The sequence below is a fragment of the Bidens hawaiensis genome, unplaced genomic scaffold, assembly GCF_021521415.1.
Source record: "Bidens hawaiensis isolate Kalapana, Puna unplaced genomic scaffold, B.hawaiensis_p1.1 tig00022524_1, whole genome shotgun sequence".
NCBI lineage: Eukaryota > Viridiplantae > Streptophyta > Magnoliopsida > Asterales > Asteraceae > Bidens > Bidens hawaiensis.
The window spans coordinates 212,556-238,467 of record NW_027493513.1 but is presented as its reverse complement, the minus strand read 5'-3'; the positions used below and the strand labels follow the sequence as shown (position 1 = coordinate 238,467).

The 25,912-nt window shown below is 36.1% G+C and overlaps 1 pseudogene across 1 annotated transcript; it reads left to right on the top strand.

Moving 5' to 3' along the window:
• The first annotated feature begins 10,693 nt into the window (after positions 1-10,693).
• On the top strand, positions 10,694-23,234 carry LOC143565795 (protein transport protein SEC24 A-like; annotated as a pseudogene). Its single transcript, XR_013141132.1, has 12 exons — positions 10,694-11,685; positions 13,061-13,199; positions 13,465-13,655; positions 13,789-13,896; positions 13,994-14,197; positions 19,286-19,517; positions 19,817-19,966; positions 20,050-20,206; positions 20,358-20,480; positions 20,948-21,270; positions 22,274-22,462; positions 22,970-23,234. The product of XR_013141132.1 is annotated as a protein transport protein SEC24 A-like (transcript).
• The last annotated feature ends 2,678 nt before the right edge of the window (positions 23,235-25,912 follow it).

The window sequence follows — 25,912 nt, the reverse complement described above, 5'->3', positions numbered from 1 at the left end:
GCGTGTTTATCGTTCGGTAGGAAGTTCGTTTATGCTCATTTGTTTATAAATGAACGAGCATGGACAATGAATTCCGTTCGATTAATAAAATGGACAAACAACAGCACATGTTGCCTTCGTGACGATTGGTAATGTTTTCGGTTATGTTCGTTTGTTTAGGTCCAGTCATTAAAGATTTTTATATTTTGAGCTTTTAGTTTTTAAGTTTATTACCCTGGCATTGAAACTTTTTATATTTTTAAATTTCTAATTTTTAGTTTATTGCCAGCCTTCGTCTTCGTATGTACTGTTACTCCGTTAGGAGTGTTAGATCAAAATCTTTGATTTCCTGTTATTGTTGTAAGTTTTTATGTTTTCCATTTGTATCATAAACCTTCATTTTTTATTATTATTATTATTATTATTATTATTATTATTATTATTATTATTTTTTGTTACAAGCTTGTAGTTCATGTTATTGTTGCAAGTGTCTTGCTTCTTTATTTACTGTCACATTAGTAATTGCTACTGTAATACTTTTATTATTTATCACATGAGTATGTGTGTGTTATACTGTTATGTACGTTTCTTGCTTCTTCATATCCACTCAAAATTTTATAACTTTTAGTTATTACTGGAATACATAACTTCATTTTTTACATGTTTGTCTAACTTGTGGTTTGTTTATTTATAATCTCAGGATGAAATAGACATGGTGGATTAGAGAAGCATTTCAAGCTTGTATCTCACTCGGAACTTATATACTTCACACACTTCCGGGATAACTATGCTTTTGATTACTATCTCAATTCTCAAGTTACATAACTTTTACATTTATTATGGGGTGATGATGTCTAATGCTTGGGTCAAGAATGTTAGATTTTTATTTTTCAAATTTATATATGTTCATTTGTTTGATTATCTTGTTTGTGGATTACCGAACTCACACAAAATACATTTTTCACGGCACACCACTCAAGTTTTTTCGCGGTCAAACATGATTAGTTTACTGCATCCCAAAATATGGTAAACCAGTCATATTCTTTCAATAACATTTTTTAGAATTTTGCACTTCTGGTAGCTTTTAGGTATGACATATTTTCATGATCTCATGAAAATTGCATAAGGTAGCATTGAAACAAAATGACATATTTGTTGAGATAATTTTGGCAGTTGGCAAAATAATCAAACAGTGTTTAGCTTTATGGGTCTGCAGAGGTAGCATTGAAACACAATGACATGTATATGCTGTGATTATTTAATGATCCATGTCAAATTGCAGTATGCTATGATTCTATCAATTGCAGTTGTTAATTTGAACATGTCAGTAGTGAGTCAGACCATTGTTTAGAATTCAATTATGATCCTAACTCGCTTTTACGGAGAAGCATTTACCAGATTAATAATCATATTCCAATCACGAATTCAGTAACTCCTTATCTCCAACTGAAATTGAGATATGCCGGTGTAGTTTCCAGTAATCAGCATTCGTTAGCATCAGATTGACGCAAACAGCTTTGACACTTGTGAATTGTGATCTACAGTGTGCAACAACGGCTGCAAACAAGCACACAGGCTACTCGAGATTGGATCGATAAAAAGCTCGAAACAAGCCGAACTTTTTCGAACTCAAGCTAATCCCGAGCCTTAAATAAAGCACATTTAGTTACTGAGCCCGAGCTTGAACCTTGTAAGCAAAGCTCATTTAGGAATAAATTTCACACCGCTCAACCGAGCTCGAGCTTAGCTTAGGCTCGTTTAAGGTTTTTCTTAAAATATAGAATAATTTAAAAAAAAAGGTATGTAAATGAATTAAAAAATGATAAATAAGACGAGTCTGAGGTCGAAACAGCCGAGCTTGTAAGCTTGGGGTAGGCAGCAGGCAACGATTGAAGTTGAAGGAAGGAACGGAGGTTGACGAATATGATGGAACTAATAACTAATTGATCGTATTCTAATCACGAATTCCTTATCTGCAAATGAATGAAATAAATATATCTTTTATGCAGGCAGGTTCAATTTCAAGGAATTAGGTTTTGGCATATATAGTCTACTCTACAGTACCTTTCTGTCACCTCATTCTTCGTTCGTGTTGGATCTCGGATGCTCCTACTCGATCGGATTTGATGTACGAAAACCAAAGCCGATATCATTCATGGCACCACCCTCATTTGATCACCATCTGTAGTGGTGGGTAACCGGAAGTTTATAACCAAAGAAACTAGTTTTATACCCGTCCGGTGGACGGGCTGTAAAGTCGTAACTATCTTTCTTTGTAATATTTTTAAAGGAAAGTATTTGTTTATCAACTTCAAAATTTTTCTCCAATAATCAGATTTAACTTGAAAATGTGCTTAATTTTCTCTTTTTGTCGCCAAATAACCCTATTTCGTCAATGCTTTAGTCTACGACTCTGTTCCAATTATTAGATTTCACTTGATAATTGGACATTAATAAATCTAAAGTTGGTCCCTCACCTATACAATTTTTTTAAACTCAAACTATAATAACCACTAAATACTGATGTCCACAACTAATATAAGCCTATCTGTGTAACATTGATTTGTGTTTTTTTTTCTTTGCAAAACGCCCACACTTCCCTCATATTTCTCGGCTCACCATGCTTGAGAATTTCCATAGGCCACTCCAAGTCAACAGTACCATCAAATATCAATCCCATGTTCTATCTTCTCAGCTGATCATGCTTGCATCCATATCTCTGATTCCTACTGGCTTGGGCCCATTTTGAATTAAAATTTTCACCATACCAGAGCAAATAAGGGTGATCAAGGTGTTTGCTAAGGTTGGTGTTCATGGAAACTGCATACTCCGCATTTTGGCACTCCAATGTGCCAACAATTTGTTTCACTGATCTTGATATTAAGCATGCTTCTAATGGCAGCCTCCATTGGGCCCACTCTAAAATGAAATACCATTGGTTATGTCGTATTAACTATTAAAATAAAGGATTAATACATAAGCAAAGGTTAATGTACTATTAAAAGATAAAATACCTTGGCTTGTCTGTCCATAGACGAAAAGCGGTGCAATTGAATACTTATAACACTTCATTCGCAATTGGAATAACTTGTTCGTATAAATCTTTTTTGCTGAATTGTAGGGACTAAAAAACCTGTCATAAATTTTGAAAAGTCAGAACCATAATTGCTCTGGATTTGTGAACTGTAAGCAGTTGACTAATACACGGAACTGTTGAGCTACTTAAGTTTATTGTTTCGGATTTCAAAATACTCCACTCATCCAAAACAAATAGAAGAAATAACAATGTTCATGAAGTGAGTTACTAATATCTTTTGCTACAAAACAGAAATACAAAATAGTTTTGGGACAAAGACCAAACATATCAATGAAGTAAAAATATCAGAAGTTAAAAGATTTGAAGGAGCCCATGAAATGTGAAATTAAAAAAAATAATAATACATATTTTAATTAATCAATAATGTAAAACTAAATAATGCATTTCACTAACTGTAGGATCATTTAGAAAGGATTTGACTTTTAAAAATGATATAAAAAAGAAAAGAAAACCTTTACTTATGAGACATCTATGAACAGTCTATTATAAATAAAGTTAAGGTCAATTACAGAACAACCTTAAGTTTTCTTTGTATCTATCATATACCATACATGTGTTCCATTGTCTAAACTGTAGCTGCTGTTGTAAGCTGCAACTCCGCTTTATTAGTTTCATGAAAGTCAAAATCTTTCAATATAATTGCAGTTACACACTTTAGTTTGCAACAAAGTAACACAATATTTATAAACAAACGTACTAATATGATGAATATCCCATACCAGTGTCATTAGTTGTGATTGCAGTAGTCCCAAATGGAGTAAGAGCTTGAAAAGGGATCATATTGACATGTATATTAATATATTATCCTAAAAACCTGGCAGTTGACCGTTAATTTAGATATATGACAATTGGTTTTGTCACTTCTAGTGTTGTAAAATGTCATGCACGGAATCTACTCGATAATTAACTTACTAACCTAAACAAAAACCAAGAAATGTTGAGCATGCCATCCCCGCATTGCTCGAGCTGTAAAACCCTTCCCTGCTCTACTAGGTCCTAATCCTGGGGCCTGCACAAGCAATAATATATAAAATCAATTATGTTTATGCTCAAAGACAATAAACACGTCACATTGTAGGTATACGATGTGCAATGCATAGCGTAGGTCTTCTTAGTTTTTCTATAACAAAAATTTTAATTGGTCATAATAACTAAAGTAGGCACTCAAGAGAGTTTAAAACTCCCGTCCACCGGAGGACTGCATCAAATTTTGGTCCAAAGTAAACAACCTTTTTTGTAGACAAAAAGCCATCAAAGTTGGTAACTTTTAACGATGATGACTTTTTTGGGATGAAACGCAGTTGTTGTAGGTAATTATCTTCACAGATTATTTTTTCTATAACAAAATAAGCTAGTTACCAAGTACCTAATCAAAGTTGGTAAGCCTTGATTTTAAAGTTGACCTTTTTTAAAACCAAACATTTTGGTCTTGTATGGGTATGCAAAGTCAACATCCTTAAACTTCAGCCCACTTTTAACAGCAGATATCTTCGTTCCATGTTTGTCTGTCGAGTCTATGCTAGGGGCACGGTTAATAATTTCATTCACAAGGGCTGCTGAAAATATTACTTAAGCAAAATGTGTTGCAATCATTAAAGAAACTCTAGGACCACTACAATGGTTAGTAAGATTGATGCTTAAGTTGACCAATTTGTTTATTATATGTTGGTCTTGTTATGTAAAAGATATGAAGTATATACCTACTACAACTCTCCATATGCAATGCATACACCTGCACGAATGATATCTCCACCTTTGATTCCATTTTTCATGACCAAGATGCTCCAAAACCTGATCATAAACGCGAAAAGAGAAGATATAATTCCAATACAACCAAAAACCAAGAGTCATGAATACAGGAATAGGCTTTTTTTTTTCTTTTTTTTTTTTAATACTTGTCAGGCTTTTGATTGGTTAATTGCTATGCTTTAGCATTTAGTCAATGACAAATGTACCTTCTTTGAAGATGTCAGCAGAAAATTTCATCTTTTCACAACTTTGTGATTTACAATCCGAAGATAAAGAGTATTATCAACATCTAAAAGCATACAATTGAAGGTTAAATGCAAATTGAAAAATATGATACAAGGATGATGGCAGAATTCATATTCCATTTTGTATATAATACCTGCAAGACAAACAATATCAAGTTTAAAACTGATGATTATAACAATTGTTAGCAGCAAATTAAAATTAGGTCAACGAAATATTTAAAATTGGAAGAAATTGCAACGAAGAACATCTAAGCCAAAGTTGATGTTTGGATTGCAAGCCAACACACATAGTAATCGGTCAAATCAACATAAGCGACCTGGGTTTAGGTATTGTTCTGCTAAAATATAAATATATGATCTTGGTGGTGGCAGTGATCGATCAATATCGTTGAAGAAATGAGTATTGTATTGTATTGTATTCTTATGAAGGTATAAGCTGATAACCGGGGAGGGAAAGGAGGAGGAAGTGAAAACCGCCGTAGCGTATGGAACTGCTCTAGACTTTAAACGGCCCAGATTAAATTTCAGCATGATATAACGGTGACAATTCATCCAAGTTTTTGGTTACCCTCACGGAAATATATTATATAATGGTAATATTATTTTTAACTTCTTTCTTTAAATAAAAAAATTGGTTTGGTACCGATTTAGTATCGTCGGTACCGAACCGGTACCAAGTTTTGAGTTTTCGGTATCGGTACGGTACCGTTATTTCCCAAATTTTTCACGAAATACCGGTACCGAACCGAACATTTCGATACCGGTACCAACAATTTCCGAATTTCGAGATCGGGATTTTCGGGATCGGTACCGGTCAGTACCGGTACCATCCCAATCTCATCCCTAGTCCTAGCGCTCAACGCCGCTACTCGGTATTTGATTAATTGATTCAATGCAATGGCGGGCCCATAATGGATTCACTAATACTCGGTATTTGAATGTTATTCTCGCCCGGGTTGTTCGGTGTTTGTTTGATAAAATACGAGCGTTGTTGTCGTGAATCGACACGAATTCAGTCGGGATCGGCTATGTCTGTTTCGGTACCAAAACTAAGTCCAAATAAGTTTGTCAACTTAACATATTAAAAACAAATTTAAAAAAACAAAAACAAAAGGATGAGCATCGCGGCAACAAGTCTACATGAATTCAGTGGGTATTGGTTAGGCTCGTTACGATATCTGCTGGAAAAAGACAACAAAATGAAATTGTAATATGTCTAAAATAACTTTGACGTGTTTTTGGATTGTTGATTTCTTTTATTATTTACCTAAGATAAGCTACATATATTATTTAAAATTTATAAACTTAAAAATTAATATAAAATGAATGTAACCACTAAAAGGTAATTTACTCGGATCATAAAACAATTAGTTAGCCAAATATAAAAAGAAGGAATACAACTGATTGTAAAAATCAAGGACATTTTAAAAACATCAATACTTATCAGTTATCACCAGACCACTTAGGATGTTTGCTTTACAACTCATTCTATTCTTATATAAACAAATAAAAAAAAAGGGGGCGGGGGGTGTTTCCATTTGAACCCAAACTTTCTAGAATGGCTCTGCCACTATATACGAGTTCGTATATGAATATTTTTCGTCATATATAACTAGATATCATATGTTACATTTGACCATTCTTTGTCTTGTCATATAGCTCATATGGACAATAAAGTCTTACACACCAATAGTTCGATCCTAAGGGCATTCAGGTTTTATCATCATTGAGCCTTCAAGTGGGTGGGTTTTCTCCGGCACTAGAGATAACTTTGAGGCGCTTAAGGGCTCCGTATGGATAGATTGGGTCAGCTGACGGTGGTCTTTTGCCATTGGGTCACCTCGTACGAAATACCTAGACATTCTGTTAGCCCTCGTGCCTGCTAACATAGTAGCGCCTAAAGGGCTCAAGCCCCCTTAACGCCCCTCTACAAGATCCTTGTAATGGTCTAGCTAGTGAAATATAGATGATGAGACAGGGGCACCACCCCACTATGAATTATATCACAGCGAACGACCACAATGTGTGAATCAGATCTTATAAAGTGCACATATGGGTTCTTATATTGATCTAATGAGTATCAAGGACGCGAGGTTAATCTCTCATGTCATGAGGGTCACAAACATGTAGAAAGGTTAGGTTGGAATCAAGATAAGCAAGGATACTTCTATTTTGAACCTCTGTATTTATCTATATTTGATAAATAAATAAATATTTATTTTTATTTATTTATCATGAGTCACAATTTTGTGAATCCAACCTACTTTTTTCCGCTTATCGTATTTCACTTTTCGTACTACAAGTTTATAACTTGTAAAAAAAATTTAAATTTATTTAATATTTCACTTATTTGACTCGTGTGAAATACAAGTTCTCTAACATAGCACTCTATAATAGCATGTTAAGCTTGAATCCAAAAGTTCGGGCATTTCATATAAGTTTAGAAACTTTATATAGTGTTAAAGTGAATTTTCACATATATATTTTGAAGACATGTTGGTAATTTTTGTCACCATGATCATTAGTGTATTGATATGAACTAGGAGGTGTGTGAAGCTCCACACACTTGTTCATACCTACTATCATTGTGTGTTATTGAACCCAAGGGTGGAGGTGTTCTTGGAGGGTTCCAAACGGGTTGCACCCTTTTGTTAGGTTCAACGAGCTAGTGATTCCATACTAGAAAATTGTCTATCTTATTGAAATGAGCAAAGTGTTATTTCGTCCTTGTAGTTTGGCAAATAATGCGAATTTAGTCCAAAAGGTTTATTTTTGCATATGGACCCTCCACGTTTCTCAATTCTTGCCAATTACATCTAAATCACTAACCTCGTTAAATTTAATCGTTAAGTCAGGGGTAGACATGTATTTTCACTATTTCTTTATTATATGAGTAAAGTGCCATAATCGTCCCTGAGGTTTGGTCATATTTGCGAATTTCGTGCAAAAATATTTTTTTCGCAAGTAGACCCTCGATTTTTCCCAACCGTTGCCAATTTCGTCCAAATTGTTAACTCGGTCTAAAATCAATGTTAACTTGTTAACTTATGGGTGTTACTGTCCTTTTACATGTTTGTTTACATTATTATTATTATTATTATTATTATTATTATTATTATTATTATGATGTGTTTGTACGATGACATATATAACATTTAACGATTCTTATGTTTGAATCCAATATAGTATCCGTTTGTTTATTCTTCTTTGTTTTTAGTCATATAAGGGGTTTAGCTCAGCGTAATAATAATAATAACAATATAAACAAATATATAAAAGGACAGTAACACCCCTGAGTTAACGTTGAATTTAGACCGAGATAACAAATTGGACGAAATTAGCAACAGTTGGGAAACATCGAAAGTTTAATTGGCAACAGTTCGTCCAAAAATATTTTTGGACGAAATTCGCAAATGTGACCAAACTTCAGGGTCGATTTTGGCACTGTACTCATGTAATAAAGAAAGAGTGAAAAGACATGTCTACCCCTGAGTTAATGATTCAATTTAAAGGAGTTAGTGATTTGGATGTAATTGACAAGAATTGGGAAACGTGGAGGGTCCATATGCAAAAAATAAACTTTTTGGACTAAATTCACATTATTTATCAAACCATAAGGACGAAAATGACACTCTACTCTATTGAAATACCAGTATACCACCATAAATTCCATCAAATTTGCATGCTTGATGATAAATTACACTAAAACTAATTATTGATAGAAAGCACTTATCAATAGCAATCCCATCAATGACAAATGAGTCCTTAACTCCCTGCCGTGTAGTTCAGTTGGTTAAGCGGACATAAGACTTGGAATAATAACCTAGAGATCGTGGTTTCGAAACCGATCATAAGCGGCAATCGTCTTGCTGCTAAATGAGGCTGATTTATCTCTCACGTGATGGGCCTGGGACGGTCTGGCGTGAGCCGGCTTGCGTGTCCGGAACAACACGTTTGAAACAATCAATGACAAATGACACTAGTAGCAACTGACCATTGGTGATAACTAGTAGTCAGTATTAACTTAGTTACATCTGATAAAATTTATGTTAAGGACTTCCCACTTATATAACATTCGACTATTAAAAATATTAACTGTTAGCCACCAACAGAATCATTTTGATAAGTAAGGGTTTGATCTAATTTTAGTGCACGTGTTGTAACATATTCAGCGTATTCTGTACTGTGGTTTTTTTTTTTAATTATCTGACTGAAGTTCCCAAAAACCATCAAAATATTTCAATCAATCTTAATATTAAGTGTTCAAAGACGTATCTAAAACAACACTTTAATAAACAACATTAGGTTAATTAGTTTCTTCTTATATATAGTTTGACTTATGATATGATATTAACCCTCTTGTTACATACACCTAAAAGTACAATTACCGTTCCTCATATCATATACCGTTTCTCATTTTTATTTTTAAATAATAATAATAATAATAATAATAATAATAATCTGGTCTGGACTGTGGAGAGAGCTAAAGAAAATTGGTTGTTTATTGAGGCACACATCACCGTCACTGATCGCCGGCCGCCGCCTCCGTACAACTCTGGTCCTTTTAGATCTCCTCAGATCAGGTAATTCAGGTTGCCTGCATCACCGAATCGTCATCAATTTCGTGTTTCCTATATAATTGTTAGGGTTCGGTTGCCGAACTGGTTAATTTTGTATGAATTAGGTTTTCTCGGTGAAGATCAGGTGTATTGACTTCTAATTTGATTTCATCGCTAGTGTGTTTAAGTGATTGATAGTAGTAGTTCAAGTGTGCTTGATTTAGCTGTTTAATAAGTGCAGCCATGAATACTGATTGATTGATTGATTGATTATTATACTCATAGGTTTAGGTTGTGCTAAGTTGAATATTATTATTATTATTATTATTATTATTATCATCATCAAAGTTTGCAGTTCTATGTTTTATCGCCTAAAGGTCATCGGTAAATTGTGCAAAGCCGCTAAGTAAGTGACTATCTCTTGTTACATGTGTACGTATGCATAAGTTTAGGTGGTTTTGTTGGGGTCTATTTTGAACTATGAATTAATTAATCTCTTAGTTGCTTCAAGGAGGTGTATTTGAATGTTAGTGATCCAAGAAATGACTTTTCTGGTCCAAAATCTTTATCTGCTCGAGTTTCTTTTTGCATGATAATATTTTCTATATACTCACTTCTTATATTTGAATTCCTGAACAAGCACCATGGACTGTAAGTTTTACTAAATTGCATATTATTCTGGAAATGGGTGAATGCATATTTTTTTAGCTTAGTGGCCTATATGCTTGAACATCGATTGTAATATTCATTTGTAAATGGTCTATGCTAAGTTTGGCTAGCGGCACGCTTGTTGTAGCCCTTTAGTCCTTAACCGTACATTTTTTTAATCAATACGCCACATATGTATGCATATAGTTGCATTTTTTTCTAGTTTCTTTCTTGCACAGAACAGTAAGTTCATTTACTTTTTTACCCAGACACTTTACCTGTGCTGTGTGTTACGTACACTATATTACTTTCATATCATCTTTCTTTAACAAGATAATGCTAATTTTGGGCTGCATCCAAAAAATGACAAGCTTGGAATTGCATTTTGTTGCAGATTATTTATGCAAGTATAGCAAGAACGTGATACAGGAGATAAATTCAAGCAATGGGGACTGAAAATCCTAACCGTCCAAATTTTTATCAAGGGCCTACTACTACACCTTTTGCAGCTCCCCAAACCAACATGCCCATTGGTTCATCTCGTCCCATGGTTGGATCATACCCCCCTGCTTTCAGGCCAACATCAGCTCCTGCTATGCCAAATTCATCTCCATTTTCTTCTCCTGGGCCCACAGCTGGATCTGGGACTCCTGGTTTTAGACCCATGCAACCAGGTAGGCCCACTCCTTCATATGGCCCACCAACTACAGGACCTCCCCAGCGTTTCTCAGCTCCACAGTTTCCTCAAACATCTCAACCACCTGTGTCTCAAACTTCTAATGTGGGCCAGCCCATGTTGCCACCATCAATGAGACCACCTCCTCCCGCCCATGTTTCATCTGTACCAATGGGATCTCCACCTCAAAGCTTGTACACTGTTTCTTCTAGCAATAATCCTCCATATTCTGCTTCTGGACCAAACATCCAGCCACCACCATCTTCAACCAGACCGTCTTACCCTGGTTATCCAGGTATGCAAAGTAGCACAATAAGTCCTCCACCACCGCCAGTTTATAATCAAGGCGGTTATGCTCCACCTCAGTCCGCCATACCTGCTCCTTTTTCTTCTCATCAAGGTGGTTATGGACAAGTTCCACCAGTTGCATCATATGTAGGTGGCTCAGCGCCGCCTACAGGAGTTACACCAGGTTTGGTAGAAGATTTCAGCTCACTTTCTCTAGGATCTGCTCCTGGATCTTTTGATGGTGGACTTGATGCTAAAGCGTTGCCACGACCACTGGACGGTGATGTGGAACCGAGTTCTTTTGCTGGGATGTATCCCATGAATTGCGATTCTAGATATCTAAGACTTACAACTAGGGCTATTCCAAATTCACAGTCTTTGGTTTCCAGGTGGCACTTGCCTCTTGGAGCAGTTGTTTGTCCACTTGCAGAAGCTCCTGAGGGGGTAAGTTTTCATTCATTAGTGAACAACTAATAGATGTTACATACGTATAAACAAACAATGGATTTTGAGTGTGAGATGAGGGTAAGTTTTCATTCAGTAAAATCCTACTCGTTGCAAGCTACTGGTAGGGTTTGGGGAAGGTGATATGAGGGCACATCTTTCCTCTAACCCGGGGGATAGAGAGGCTGCTCTCGCTGAGACCCGCGGCTTCAGAAACCCTTCTCTCTCTCTCTCTCTCTCTCTCTCTCTCCCTCTCTCTCTTTTTAATATACTATTTCAAATAAAATAAAAACTGGGTAAAAGAATCAAGCAAGAACCATACAATGATATAAGTAGACTAAAACTATCATGAAGTGGTGGGTACACTATAGTGGCAATAGATATTATCTCAATGAACAAGAAAATGTTGCACTAAGAGCACTCACATCCCTTTCTTCATCTCTATTTATATAATTTAATTAAAAACATCGTTTTCTCTAAACTTTGTTTACATTTTAACAAATTCTCTACACCCCATACTGTATTTCGATCTATATCTTAACCACAAACACATATTTTACTACCTTTTCTCTTTCCTACACACTATATAGAATGATGAATAGTTACCCTCTACATATAGAGAGTTACTATCACTCTCTACTACATATTTTAGAGTATGAAGAATCGGATGTGAAAGCTAAATAAGTAAAAAACAAGATTTTTCTTCATAAATTAGAGATGAAAAGTACTATAGAGTGTGGGATGTGAATGCTCTTCATAAATTAGAGATGAAAAGTAATATAGAGTGTGGGATGTGAATGCTCTTACCCCTTTAAAGTTACCAATACACTCCGCCAAAAAAAGTCTATACACTAAGGCATGAATATGACTAAGGCAAACAGAAATATAGATACATACTTACATGTGCTATTTTACGCCCTGCTTGCGGTGCGCGCATATAATGTATATATGTGTGAACCCTCGGGTGGGCAAAAGTAAAATTGCACTAATTTTGACGTTATTTTACTAATCTCGTGAAAATAACGTTAAAAGTGGCGGAAGGTTAATCAGGCATCATGTGGTGGCGTTGATAGCCGAAAGACAAGGGCACATGCACCGATCAGCCGGTGTCCCGATGATTGAGTGCTATGTGCCTTATGTCCAAGGCTTGATGCAAAACTACTATCGAGCCGGGGGTCTCACCGGAAGCAGCCTCTCTATCCCTATGGGATAGAGGTAAGGCTGTCTACATCTTACCCTCCTCAGACCCTACCATAGCATTGCTATTGGTGGGATATACTGAGTACGATGATGATGATGATGATGATGATGATGATGACGACTTACATGTGCTATTTGATAAAATGATTTTTTTTGGTTTCTATTTATTATTCAGGAGGAAGTGCCAATAGTTAATTTTGCCACAATGGGTATCGTTCGTTGTAGAAGGTGCCGAACGTATGTAAATCCATATGTGACTTTCACAGATGGTGGAAGAAAGTGGAGGTGCAATATATGTGCTTTACTTAATGATGGTAATACTTTGAAAAATCTTGTACTAAAACATGTAATTTGACAACATAGTAAAAGTATATATGTTTCAAGTTCTAAAACCTTTTTTGTTGATGTTTTGGGATTCCATTTCACCACCAATTGTTTGCTATCACTTATGCTGCATATATATGTTTAATGGGCCAGATCATTCTTTTATGCTGCTTCATCACCAGTTTTAAGAATATTATTGATTACTCTCTGTCGCATATAGAACTTTTATGCTAAGTTATTTCTATTCACTTACAGTGCAAAATGATTATTTCGCTCATTTGGACGCCACTGGAAAAAGAGTTGATCTTGATCAACACCCCGAGCTTACAAAGGGTTCTGTTGAATTTGTTGCTCCAGCTGAATACATGGTTCGGCCTCCAATGCCACCATTATACTTCTTTATGATTGATGTGTCAATATCTGCAGTTAAAAGTGGAATGCTTGAGGTAAGCTTTACCTTTTGATATATAATTGGGAATTCATACCTTGTGATTTATTTGTTCACATTTGACCTGTTGATGTTAATTGCATACTAGAGTACATGTGAGTTATCATTCCTCTTTTCTTACATTTTGTTAGGTGATGGCACAAACTATTAAATCTTGTTTGGATAAATTGCTGGGAAGCCCCAGAACACAAATTGGGTTTATAACTTTTGACAGCACGATTCACTTTTACAATATGAAGGCAAGTGGTTTAGAGTTTAGCACTTTAGCTAGCATGCATTAGCTTCTTATTGTAGTGTTGACTAATGTGACCTGCATTTTTGTTTTACTTTTTTCAGTCATCTTTGACTCAGCCTCAAATGATGGTCGTATCGGATTTAGATGATATTTTTGTTCCATTGCCAGATGATCTTCTTGTCAACCTGTCTGAATCAAGACCTGTGGTGGAGGCATTCTTGGATAGCTTGCCTTCGATGTTTCAGGATAATGTTAATGTGGAATCTGCTTTTGGGCCCGCCCTCAAAGCAGCTTTTTTGGTTATGGTAAGTTTCGTGGGCCTACATTATTAAGAACCTTGGTGAGTGATTTAATATCCACTGTCCTATACTTATTTGGTGGTGTGTATATGCATTATATCTTTTTAATGATTTATGGAGATGGTGAATCATATCTGTTAAGAAGATAGTTGTAGTGAAAGTAATGTTTATTACTTGAAGGTGTGTCTAATACATAAGCCACTACACCTATATATACACAACTAAACCCTAGCTAACAGCCCATAAAAGGCCCATGGGCTCTATCTAACCAAATGGGCTAAAACCCTAACTAAATACAATTAACACTCCTCCTCAAGTTGGAGCATAGATGTTAATCATGCCCAACTTGTTACAAATAAAATCTATCTGAGCTTTCCGGAGCGGTTTAGTTAGAATGTCTGCTAGCTGAAAATTTGTCTTCACATGAACTGGTTGAATGGAAGGAGGATCAATTTGTGTGCCTACTACCCGATCTCTTATAAGGTGGCAGTCGACCTCAATATGTTTTGTCCTCTCATGAAATACTTTATTCTTGGCTATGTGAATAGCTGACTGATTATCACAGTATAGCCTCATCAAGTCATTAGAAACAACCCCGAGCTCTCTGAGAAGACAACGAACCCATGTCATCTATGATGTTACATCTGCCATGGCTCTATATTCTGATTCGGCACTCGACCGGGAGACCGTGTGTTGCTTCTTACTCTTCCATGATACAAGGTTTCCCCCAACAAACACACAATATCCGGTGGTAGATCGTCGAGAAATTGGACAACCTGCCCAATCTGCATCTGAGAACCCTGATATTCGACCATCTCCTTCTTCCGTGAAGGCACCTACACGTCAATGACCCTGATCAGAGTATAATATGCCCAAGCCAGGTGAGGTCTTAAGATATCTTAAGACACGAAGGGCAGCATCCCAGTGACCGGTGTATGGTGTAGCCATAAATTGGCTCAGAACACTGACAGTAAAGGAGATATCCGGTCGGGTGACGGTTAAATAATTAAGTTTACCAACCAGCCGTCTGTATCGCTCAGGATCTTTCATTGGATCTCCTTCCTTTGGGAGGAGTTTCTTTGTAGGAAGCATTGGTGTATCAACAGGTTTACAACCCAGTAAGCCACATTCAGTTAACATATCAAGAACATACTTTCGTTGGGAGAGAAGTATTCCTTGTGGAGAGCGGGATACTTCTATGCCAAGGAAATACCTCAGTCGACCTAAGTCGCTTACCTGAAACTGAGACTGAAGAAACTGCTTGAGTTCGGAAATCCCGACCTCGTCATCACCTGTGATTATAATGTCATCCACATAAACAACTACGATAATCCTCTTCCCTTTCTGGTGTCTAAAGAAGACAGAGTGATCGTAGGCACTCCGCGTCATCCCAAACTGTCCCATAACACTAGAGAATCGACCAAACCATGCTCTGGGAGACTGTTTAAGACCATATAGAGAACGACGTAGTTTACAAACTTTCGAGGCCTCCTCCTCAACGACGAACCCTGGGGGCTGCTCCATATATACCTCCTCCTCAAGAACACCATTAAGAAAGGCGTTCTTGACATCAAGCTGGTGGAGCGGCCAATGATTAATGGCAGCAAGAGCGATGAAAATACGGACAGATGGCATTTTAGCAACCGGAGAGAAAGTTTCATCATAATCAATGCCATATGCCTGAGAATACCCTTTTGCAACCAACCGAGCCTTTAAGCGGTGTAGGGAGCCATCCGGGTGTAGTTTAACCGTAAACACCCAACGACAACCAATAATACGCTTCCCTTTAGGAAGTGTTTCAAGATCCCATGTATGATTGGACTTTAGAGCCCCGATTTCATCTTCCATAGCCTGTCTCCATCCTGGGTGAGCGAGAGCGCTCGTCACATTTTTGGGAATCGGGTAGGAATCAAGGGTAGTGGTGTACGCATGAGATTCAGGAGATAGGTGGGTGTAGGCAACATAGTCCTGAATTGGGTAACGAGTACATGTCCGGGGTTCCTTGCGAAAGGAAATAGGTATATCGGGAAGTGGGGCACCAGGAGGATCATAAACAGGTGTGTCAGAGGTTGGTGGATCGGGTAACGATGTAGTAGTGAGAGGTGTGGATTGCTCAGATGTAGGCGGAGTATCGGAGGGTATTTCGGGGTCGTGGCCAGGTTGTGAATCAAGAGTCGCTGATGTTTGACCCCTACCCCGCCTAGCATATGTGAAAAGCAGTGGCGGAGATTATGTCGGTGGGTCAGAATCAGTAGAGATTGGATCGGTAAAAGGAATTGACACAGGAATGGTGGGGATGAAGGGAGATGTGGGTATATCGAGGTCGGGAAACGGGTCAGAAACAGGAGTGGAACACTCGGGAAAGTAAGGAGACTCGTGAAAAGTGACATCGGCACTGGTAAAGTATCGGTGAAGTGATGGGCTATAGCATCGATACCCTTTTTGAACCCGTGAGTAACCAAGAAAGACACAACGAATGGCTTGAGGATCAAGTTTGATGGTTTTTGGACTATGGTCATGAACATAGGCGACACAACCAAATACTTTAGGTGCGAGAGGAAATGGATCATCGTTGGGAAATAGTATAGAAAACGGTGTTTTACCATGAAGAACGGTTGAGGGCATGCGGTTAATCAGATATGTGGCAGTGAGAACGGCATCTCCCCAAAAACGATGAGGAACACGTGATTGGATCATGATTGTGCGAGCAACATCCAATATGTGACGATTTTTGCGTTCGGACACACCATTTTGTTGAGATGTATAAGCACACGATGATTCATGAATAATGCCGTTGGTTTTTAAGTATGAAGAAAAGTCGGTGGAAAAATATTCTTTAGCATTATCAGATCGTAAAGTTTTAATGGTGGTGTTAAATTGGTTTTGAACATAAGCATTAAATTCTCGAAATATGGAAAATACCTCACTACGAGATTTCAATAAATAAACCCAAGTAGTGCGAGAATAGTCATCAATAAAGGTAATAAAATATTCAAAACCCAACGTAGATTTGATAGGGCAAGGACCCCATACATCAGAATGCAACAGTTCAAAACAAGAACTGACTCGATTGGGCACCCTAGGGGGATAGGGACGCCTGGTATGTTTACCAAGTTGACACGACTCACAATGAAAATTAAAAGACGAAATAGGTAAATCTGGTCGCATTTGCCTCAGAACTGCTGTAGAGGGATGACCTAACCGACAGTGAGCCTCCCTGACAGCGGAATCACATAAGTTTGCTACAGGATGCGAAAACGGGGATATACGATAGAGACCTCCTGATTCAAAACCAGTACCAATTACCCGATTTGTTCCTAGTTCATGAAAAACGCAGTGAGTTGGGTAAAAGGTCACAGAACAGTTGTTTTGTTTGGTAATCTGACTCACTGAACAAAGACTGGTAGGAAATTTAGGAACAAATAGGATAGAAGACAGTTTTAGGTTTTCCGAGTTACTGATGGATCCTATGCCGAGAACGGGACATGAAGATCCATCGGCAAGACGTACTGGTGCATGGGAAACATTTTGAAGACTAGAAAAAATACCCCGATTCCCAGTCATGTGATGTGTGGCTCCAGAATCAATCACCCATGATAAGTCAAGGCTAGAAGGTTTACCTGAATGTGCCGAGCTGGTTTGAGGATGAGGCAACTGGGAGGTAAGAAACCGTTGAATAAGATCATGCTCCTCTTTAGTAAATGTATACATGTATGTATTTTCGCCCATAGTGATACACGAAACTGAAAATTGACTGTGACCAGTAACAAGTGCGGGTGGAGGGCAGGAACAGATTCCGGCGTAAACAGTTACTCGTCGTGAACAGTTAATCCCGGCAGCGAACAGTAACTTTCCGGCAGCGAACAGTAATTCCGGCAGCAAACAGTAACTTTCCGGCAGTGAACAGAAATCCCGGCAATGAACAGTGTTTCCAGCAATGAACAGTACCTGTGAACAGTGATTTCGCGTGAACAGTGCTCGTCAGTGAACAGTAGTTTCCTGGCAGTGAACAGTGTTTTCCGGCATGAACAGTGTTTCCGGCGATGAACAGTACGGGTGAACAGGCTCGCGTGAACAGTGCTCGGACAGAACAACAAGGCAGGAGCTTGTTTCAGATCTGAAGGTTGCTGGTGACGGCTGGTCAGACTCAGGTTCGGGTCAGATCGCGTCTAGGGTTTGGATCGAGAGCCGTAGCTCTGATACCATGTTAAGAAGATGGTTGTAGTGAAAGTAATGTTTATTACTTGAAGGTGTGTCTAATACATAAGCTACTACACCTATATATACACAACTAAACCCTAGCTAACAGCCCATAAAAGGCCCATGGGCTCTATCTAACCAAATGGGCTAAAACCCTAACTAAATACAATTAACAATATCTTTTTAAAACCCGAGGTATTTGGTGGGTTTGAACTTTGAAAGATACCCATTATTACTGGTATAAATTTCAATTTTATAACCCATGTCCATATGCTTAAGACATTCTTTCACCATCATTCTCATTTTTGATATCCATACCCCCAAACGGAACACACCTTGATAATTTCTTAGAAAAAGAAAAAAAAAAGTGGACAAATGTGTTTTGGGTTAACTGATCTAACATGACGTGTTCAAACCAAACAATTAAGTACTTGTTTGGATCTCAAAAGGTAGTCAATTCGTCTCTCTGTCATGATTATGTTGAAAAAGATGTCAGATTTAGTGGTTCAAGTGAAAAAGGTTTTAGTTTCAACTGAATGATCGAGAGTTCAAAAGTATGATTGCAAATTATGAGATATTTTAAAAAAAACAGTGAACTTTAATGGTAACAGTTACCAACAATTAAGTGTAACTAGTAATCATCTCATGGTTTCAGGCTTTGGCAAACGTAACCTAGATATAATGATAAATAGTGTATTTATATTGAAAAGTCACATATACATAAGTTCCACGGTTGTTAAATTAACAACACGCCCACTATTATGTCATCTGCATTACGAAAATTAAATAATGTTGGACAATTTTGAGTCTTGCTTATATTTTGTTAGTTACATGTACCAATAGTTTCTGCTTTACACGACCACATCACTATAAAACTTTACTTGCTGCATGCAGAGCCAACTTGGAGGGAAATTGTTAATTTTCCAGAGCACTCTTCCCTCACTCGGCATTGGTCGGTTGAAGTTGCGTGGAGACGATCTTCGTATTTATGGAACAGATAAGGAGCATACTTTAAGAATACCAGAAGACCCGTTTTATAAACAGATGGCTGCTGATTTCACCAAATTTCAAGTTGCAGTTAATGTATATGCATTTAGCGACAAGTATACTGATATAGCCTCATTAGGTATGCAACAATGGCCAGTTTTGACCCATTTACCTATAAACGGGTCAAAACTTTTATCTCTTAACAGGCCAAAGGGTAAACTTTTAAAAAATAACTTAAAAAGGAAACCTGTCATGTGTCATATGCGTTGAAAGGGTTGAACATTGTCAGGGTATTCATATGCATAAAGCCACCTGATTCGTTTTATTAAATAAAGATTTAGATTTTTATTACTATACTCTAGTTTTGTGTGAACATTTGACCCTTTACATATTAAAAATGTTTAAATGATCAACAATATCTTATTGATTTACGTGCAGGCACTTTAGCGAAATACACTGGCGGCCAGGTATATTATTATCCAAGCTTTCATTCTGCCATTCACAAAGACAAGTTGAGACATGAGTTGGCTAGAGATCTCACTAGAGAAACTGCTTGGGAAGCTGTAATGCGTATTAGATGCGGGAAAGGTTTGGCTAATTTTAAGGCTGTGATATGCAGATTTTTTCTTCATTTGATTCAGATAACTTATTTTTTTAGTTTCTTTTTCTAGGAGTGCGCTTCACCTCGTATCATGGGAATTTTATGCTAAGATCCACGGATCTGCTGGCACTCCCGGCAGTTGATTGTGATAAAGCCTATGCGATGCAGTTTGCTCTTGAAGAGACATTGCTTACAACTCAGATTGTGTACTTTCAAGTTGCGTTACTGTATCCTTCAAATTTTTATTTGAAAATGAAAAATGGGACAATTTGGGTTATGTTCAATTAGTAGCGGGTCAAATAGGTAAAATGAAAAACTGTAGCTAAAAAGCTACTTTTGACAGTTGTTTTACATTTGTGAATACTTAACCACCAAAAGATACACTGCATCTTGTGGTGAAAGGCGTATTAGAGTACACACTGCTGCAGCATCAGTGGTTGCAGATTTAGGAGAGATGTACCGCCTGGCCTGGTGCCGTTGTTTCTTTGCTTGTTCGGTTAGGTAAGACAACTATCTCTCTCTTTCTCTCTCTCCCCCCTTCCCCCAATCCATTAATAAAGGGGACAGGACAGTTTTTGAAAAAAACATGGTTACTGTTTTGTAGATGCGGCACACTTTCCTATAAAAGGTTTAATTTTGGTTATCTTTGATCTAATGAGTCAAACGGGCTAAGCTAAAAGATTTAACTAAAAAGGTTACGTTTCATAGAATGAATGGGCTCTTTTAACATGTGCTCAAATACATAAAACCTCCAAAATCAGTTTATTAAAAAAAATATATTTTTATTCTAATAAGTAGGTTTCTCAATAGTATATAACACACCAAGATAAAAAGTGTTGTATGTTGACCCGATTCAGGCCAGATTATTTTGACCTGCCTATAAAGGTGACCTGTTTTAACCTGTGTAATAATCAATTTTCACTTTATGCCTGCTCTTAGTTTAACCATTATTGTATTATGAACTGCAGCAATTGAGAAATCATTATCATATAAATTGGAAGATGCTCGCAGCGCGGTTCAACTGAAAATCGTGAAAGCCCTCAAAGAATACCGAAAACTCTATTCAGTGCAGCATCGTGTAGGAAACAGGATGATTTTCCCAGAATCACTCAAATATTTGCCTTTATATGGATTATCACTATGCAAATCAACAGCACTTCATGGTGGTTATGCTGATGCACAGCTTGATGAACGGTGTGCAGCAGGCTTCACCATGATGGCTTTACCTGTTAAAAAAATGTTAAAGCTCTTATACCCTAGCTTGTTGAGAGTCGACGAATATCTTATCAAGGTATGTTATTTTCTCACATTGTTCCCGTTGTTGAAAGGTAATCATTTTGGCCCGTGCAGTTATGAACGGGTAGATTTGGATTATGTTTATCCAATAGCGGGTCATACGGGTAAAAATGCCTGGCTTAAAAGGAATGGGTAAAATTAGGGGTGCGCATTATACAGGGAAAAAAACAATAATCTGTAACCAAAAAAACTGAACCCAAACAAAAACCACGGTTTGGTTTTATGCTTTTCGTAAACCGAACTTTTTAGTTTGGTTTCGGTTTTTCATGCAACTAAATTCGACATAACCGAACCCAATAAAAACCAACGTTTTGATTTTAGCTTTTCGATAAAAACGAAATTTTGGTTCAGTTTTGGTTTTGCATGTAACTAAAACCAAACTGAACCAAATTTATGGGTTTTCATTTTTATTTTTGAATTTTAAGTAATACTAATTTATAAGAATTTCATAAATATTGTTACCCAAGTGCATCACATCAGTTAATTATTTATTAACAAAAAGATTTTGGCTCAAAGTTTTAGGCACAAATTCATTACTTTTGGTCAGCCTAAAAGTTTTAAGCCCAAATGGTCCTGAAACCGATTGGGTTTCAAAAACTCAAAAAATGAATTTTTGATTTTTGGTTCTGTTGAGCCCAGAACCAACACATGCATACCCCTATGTAAAATGGGTCGAATCAGTCTAAAAGTTTGCCCTTGTTACCATATATAACACTGGTTACCAAATTACCGTTTTGGCCTATTAAGTTATGAATGGTTCAGTTTGGATTATATTTGGCCATACGGGTAAAAACATCTAGCACTCTAACCTAAAATGAATGGGTGAAATGGATTGGATGGGCCTAAGAGTTTGCTCTTGTTAATCATATATGGCACTAATTACCAAATTACCCCGCTCTGACCTGTTACCGACACACCTAAACCGACAATTTGCCACCTCTACTAATGTTTATATTCCAACTTTTAAGTCTCATATTGGAAGATTTGTTTGCTTGTAGACACCTACTGTGGATGATGAATTTGACAAAATTTGTAGAAGGCTACCACTTGTTGCAGAAAGCTTAGATTCTAGAGGAATTTATATATTTGATGATGGTTTCCGTTTTGTTGTGTGGTTTGGTCGGATGCTTTCACCAGATTTAGCCCGAAATCTAGTTGAGGAAGATTCAGCTACTGATTTCTCAAGGGTATGTTCTTTTACACATGTGGTTTGTGCATATTTATATAATCACGCTTGTGAGCACTAAAAACCACCTTAAATAACCAAATGATTTCTTTTTAGGAATCTTGTTGATCTATTTTGCTATGACTAAAATACACTTTTTGTCTTTTATGTTTTTACCACTTTCAACGCATTTCGCTTTTTTAAACCTTGAATAACCAAACGATTTTAGGGATCGAATCGCATCGGATCGCAAGGCGCTTTTTAAACCAAGCTCCCAAAGTCCATATTTATCACATACAACCTCATAAAGCTTTTTATTTAAAAAAATAGTTAAGACTATTCTTGTAACCATAATTGATGCATTTATGATTTGCAAAAGTATTTTATGAAAACGAGCAAGAGAAAAGTTTGCTAGTCAACCCAACCTAACCTAGATCACCCACTCGCACTAAAAAAGGACCACACGTTTGCTAGTCATGGTAATTTGTTTTCTAACTTATTACTACTGATTATGTTTTTGAAGAATCAGGTTTGTCTGACCGAACGTAACAATGACATGTCAATAAAGCTGATGGGCATACTAAAGAAACTTAGGGAGGCTGATAAATTATATTATCAATTATGTCATCTTGTGAGACAAGGCGAACAACCCCGCGAAGGTTTCTTTCTACTCTTGAATTTAGTTGAGGACCAGGTCGGTGGTATGAGCGGTTATGCTGATTGGATGCTTCAGATTCATCGACAAGTACAACAATAATTCACAATAAATACGGTAAATATCCTAACTTTTGTTTGATAAAAAATTTTCATCTATGATTTTTTTTATAATAATCTTTTTTAATATAACATGATACGTACCACAAATACACGCTCAAACAATATTACTTATTTTGCAGGGACTTCACTATCATTCATAGACGTTGAGTTAACGAGAACGTGGATTTTTATTTTCCGGAAAGTTGGTAATTTATCAGTTGTGATAACGATAAAACATCGCCACAAACTTTTGTTTCATGGTTTCTTGAATGCATGCTTAAAGCGAGAAGCACAGGCACATGCCAGTGTAAAACCACCTCTAGTTGATATTTGAATTTTGATAGAAAGTTAAAACGATGACGTTTTGTTTGACAGGCCTAACATTTTATAGACTAGTGTTGTTTTTGTTGTGGAAACCTTTTGTAATTTGTTTTGTGTCATAAAATTTGGGGTTGATTTTGATTTGTTCTTATGCTACATATATATTGTTCTTTTTTCTTTATATAATAGTAATAATAACAAAATATAAGTTTTGAAAACAATTTTAATAAGCAACAAGATCAAGAATCTTTTAGCATGAAGAAATCAAATAAACTTGGAAATATTTAAGTGGTATATATGATCATATTTAAAAAAAATCTTTATCGTGGGTAAGATGTAGTAGGATTAGAGGGTGTGTTTGTTTCCTATTATAGAAAAGAATTAAAGAAAATTGCCGTTACTATACTTTATATCACAGAGTATCATTTGAAAAACAATGAAAGAGAAACCGAGCGAAAACCAGTGGTTTCACAAGTAAAGTTTTGAAGATTCGTGAGACGCATATACAGATGAAGATGTCGCATGATCTAATTTTTTCTTATTAACAACTTTGAAGAAAACATTAGATCATGCTGGCAGCTTCATCTGTTATTGCTTCACGCGGGCGCATTGTATCACTTTACCATGCAGACAATCTATGTTGGATATGCAGATAAAGAGGATGTGAATCATGCAATACGAGATAAGAGGGTATATACAGAGAGAAAATGAACTAAAGTACAAAATATTAAATTAAGAAAAGACACACGATATGCCCAATGAAAGGCTTCCATGTGAGTTGGGATAATTGTACTGTCGTCTTCAATTATGGGGTTTTGTTGGTATTAAGGGAACTTATTTGGAGATTTTAATGTTTATTATTTTAAAAATATTTGTAAGAGCATAGCCCAAATAAATGTATATTTGTTAATTTATTGATTCTTATCATAAACGCTTTGTGCTTAAATTATTACCAAAACAGCCACATTTGTTCGTTAGTAAATGGTTCATATACAAAAATAAGATTTCAGCTAAAACACGTAAGACGTGTTTGATAAAACAAGATGGAGAATGAGATGTCATTAACGTGGAAACTTTTATGTATAAATATATTTTTTTTAAATAGGTTTTATAAAATGTTAAAAAATTGGGACTTGGTGTAATCATATTATTTTTATCAAATTAAAGAAAATCGCTATTAAACAGGAGTCAAAATCTAGATTTCACCAAAAGTCGACAAGTAACATCTAATATTTATTCAATATTTAATATGAGAGAGTGTATGGAAAAAAAACTATTAGTTAGCCTACAAAACTGACATATGTCCCATACTAGACATAAATTGACACATAATCATTAATTTATGAGATCACATTAGTTTGTTCAAAATACATAAAGTAAAACCAACTTAGAACATCAATTTTGACCAAGATAATGAAAATAAAATCAACTCTAAAACACTGGAGGAGATGTGTTCTTAGTTGAATTATGTTTCATTTAGTAACCAAAAGAAAGAAAGAATTGAAGCAATTATTATTTTTTTTTAATTTGATAGTTTATTTGAAGGAAACAGAATGATATCGTCTTTAACAAAAAGGGCCTCAACAAGGAGCTTCTAGTTGATTCAATTATGGCTATAGGTTTTTATGGCTTTCAAGTAGAATTAGTAATTTTAAAATTAGTTGAACCGAGTGATTGAAAAACCGGCTGTTTGTCATGTAATTTTGGTCGTTGGCCAACTAAATTATTTTTAGTCGGCGGGTTTTAATAATATAATTAAATTTTATGGCTTTGTCAAAATAAATAAATAAATAAACCAATAATGATTCCCCATCTCATCTTACCATTAAGTTCTACTACTATAAACTGAAAAATAAATTGACCTTTCATAAAATATTTTTGTCTAGTAACCCAATTTCGTTTTATGAGTATACATCTAGTAAAACGAACGTGAGTTGCCCACTTGAAATAGCCTACTTTCATTTTATTTAAACCAATATAAATAATGAATTATACTTAATATAAAAATATATATTAATGTTACGATCCGGTCTAATCCAGTTTTATACGACTGAATTTTGTTATAAACCACAAACCAAACCATTTGTTATGGTTGAAAATTTTGAAATCGATCGATCGAAATATAAAACAAAAACCGACCACAAAACCAGACCTATGATTGGTTTGGATGATTTTACATTCTTAAACAAAACAGTAAACAACCCTATATATCACCCATATTTATGTAAATAAACTACTCAACATATATATACATAAACTCTTATATAATTATACAACTGTATGTATATACGTACCTACACTTGTACATATGCACAACCTTTATGTGCGGTAAAACATACATTTCAAAAAGTAAAAAAAAAAGTTGTTTCTTTATGAAGTATATACTTAATATAAT